This window comes from Penaeus monodon, chromosome 8 (genome assembly GCF_015228065.2).
Source record: "Penaeus monodon isolate SGIC_2016 chromosome 8, NSTDA_Pmon_1, whole genome shotgun sequence".
In the NCBI taxonomy this organism is placed as follows: domain Eukaryota; kingdom Metazoa; phylum Arthropoda; class Malacostraca; order Decapoda; family Penaeidae; genus Penaeus; species Penaeus monodon.
The window spans coordinates 6,849,339-6,851,838 of record NC_051393.1 but is presented as its reverse complement, the minus strand read 5'-3'; the positions used below and the strand labels follow the sequence as shown (position 1 = coordinate 6,851,838).

Genomic DNA, 2,500 nt, shown 5'->3' with positions numbered 1-2,500 from the left:
TTCTTCTGAGTTGTTCGGGAGTTTTGGGGGATAAAGGATTTCTTGTGAGGGGGGGAAGAGAGGACTGGTGTCTCAAGCATAGGAGCAAAGGAAGGTGGAGGTGATTGTGTGGTAGGGGAAGAGGGGGTGGAACGTTTGTTCTGTCTGTTACGGGTAGTGCGAGGAGGAGGGTGTTGGGGTGGTGATTGAAGTATCTGTAGTAGAGATTGGAGTGTCTGGATTTAGGATGGCAAAAGAGTTTGACTGGGGAAGGTAGGAGGTAGAAGAGGGGGGGTTAGATGTAGGGTTTAGGAGAATTGGTAGAATGAGCAGTATTACTGGAGTAAGGAGTAAGGGAGAAACCACGTCGACGTGCTTCTTGTCTGGCTTCACGTAGTGTGAGTCCAAGTTTGAATCTGAGAGTTGCTACCTTAGACTCAAATTTATAGGTGGGACAACCCCTATAAAATACATTATGGGGGCCGCCACAGTTGGCACATGTGCGTGATTGTGCAGGGCAGTTAGATCGGGTATGGCCAGGTTGGGCACATAGTGGGCATCTGGCTGTGGAACGGCAATGTTTGGCTGGGTGTCCTAGACGCCAACAATTTTGGCACTGACGTGGAGGGGGTTGGTATGGACGAACAGGGAGGGATTCTCCTCCTATGTAGACGTTAAAGGGAAGGTCATGCCTACGGAAGGTAATTTTGGCTATGTTAGTGGGTTTCTTTCGATGACCTCTGGGGGGAATGGAGTAGCATTGTACTGATGTTACATCATAGTCTGTGAGACAGGCAAGTAGATCTTCTCCACAATCTGACCAATCTTTGTCCTAGATTGGGCAATTTGCTGGGGAGATTGAAACTGTTCCGGTGCAAGTATTGAGGGTTGGATGGGGTTCTGCAAGGATGGGGTTACCATATAGGTCTGTTAGTTTTGTTAATGCTATAGCTTGGTTTTCGGATGTTACTGTGACAAGACGGGAGCGGTCGGGTCGGCTACGGAAAGAGACTTTACCTACTTGTTTTTGGAGACATTGTTGGAAGAGAAGGGTGTTGTCAGAGTAGGGAGCTGTGGGAGGGATCACGAAAAATCGGTCCCATTTGGCTATGCTGAAGAGGGTATTCAAAATTGTTGTAGAGATAGGGGTAGTCGAAGGGCGGGGGCGTGACGAAGATGGAGTAGTGTTAAGGGAGGTAGTGTTATGGGGAGGTGGGCAATAAGGCTGTAAGGTATTAATAAGGGAGGATGGGGTGGTTGATGTTGGAGGTTGTGGGGATAGAGGTGATGAATTTGAGATTGCTGGGAGAGTGGAAATGTTCCTTAAGGGTTGATTGTTGGCTACTGTACTAGTAGGTATTGATGAGGGGGTAGTTATTGCAGTGTTCGGAGCCGTGGTCAAAGGAGAGCCTGGGGTCAGGGAATCTGGTGGGTTTACATCGTTGGGGCTATTTGATAAAGGGGCAAGCCTCATTGCCCCTAATTGTGGGGATAAGTTTTCATTACTGGCCATGGTAAGCCTGGATTATGTTGGGGATAAAAACAGTCCACCCCTCAGGGTCCCCTTGAGGGATAAGGGCTAGATAACTAAATCAGGGGAATACCGTGCCCATGGCTCCCTCAGGCCGTTCAGGACTGGCACAAAGTCAGCCTTTCATCCTTTCAGCACGGCTCACACCTTAGGAGGTGGATAGCAGAAGGGTTTGGTGAAGGGACAGAAACGAAAGGTGGGAAGGAAAATAAAGACCATGCAAAATTAGTTGAGTCGAGGGCTGAGTCCCAAGGTTGGGGAGTTCCCCATCATTGGGTCCCAGTCTCCGCCTCCTAAGCCCCCCCACGACAACAACGGGCAAGGGATTGGGGGGATAAAAGACGAAATGTGATTGGATATGATCTTTTTTTTCCATTTGCTACATAGTTTCCTAGTATTTGTCTTTTCCTTTGGTTTAAGTTTGATTATCTAATTATGGAATGTATTTATGCAATTACACTTTCATGTGATTTTTTTTTTTGTGTGTGTTTGAACAAAACAGCTTTTAAACCTTTTTGAGTGTGGAATCGAATTAACGGAGTTCGGGAGATGCCGACCTCTCCTGTATATGACCTAATCTTACATTTTCACTTTTCATCAGTTTTCATGTGTTTTCACACACACACACACACACACACACACACACACACACACACACACACACACACACACACACACACACACACACACACACAAACAAGCAAACACACACATACACACACACACACACACACAAACAAACAAACACACGCACACAAACAAACACACGCACACAAACAAACACGCACACAAACAAACACACGCACATTAATTAGCAAATATAAGAGAATAATTAACATTCCTATATAACAATTTACCAAATACCCGTGATATGCAAGTATTATCAATTGAAGCATTAAAAAAAAAAAAAAAATCAGGTATAAAATCATATAAAGAAAATTAAAATTAATTTTATTTATAAACAATGAGGTATGGTAATTGAGTGCCATT

General features: G+C 45.0%; 1 protein-coding gene across 1 annotated transcript in view; it reads right to left on the bottom strand.

Moving 5' to 3' along the window:
* Positions 1-2,448: 2,448 nt before the first annotated feature.
* LOC119576090 (transmembrane protein 165-like) overlaps positions 2,449-2,500 on the bottom strand; it is a 16,270-nt gene continuing 16,218 nt past the window's right edge. Inside the window, exon 8 of the mRNA XM_037923630.1 lies at positions 2,449-2,500. This exon is cut by the window's right edge and continues 495 nt beyond it. The gene's annotated coding sequence lies outside the window, so the exon portion shown is untranslated.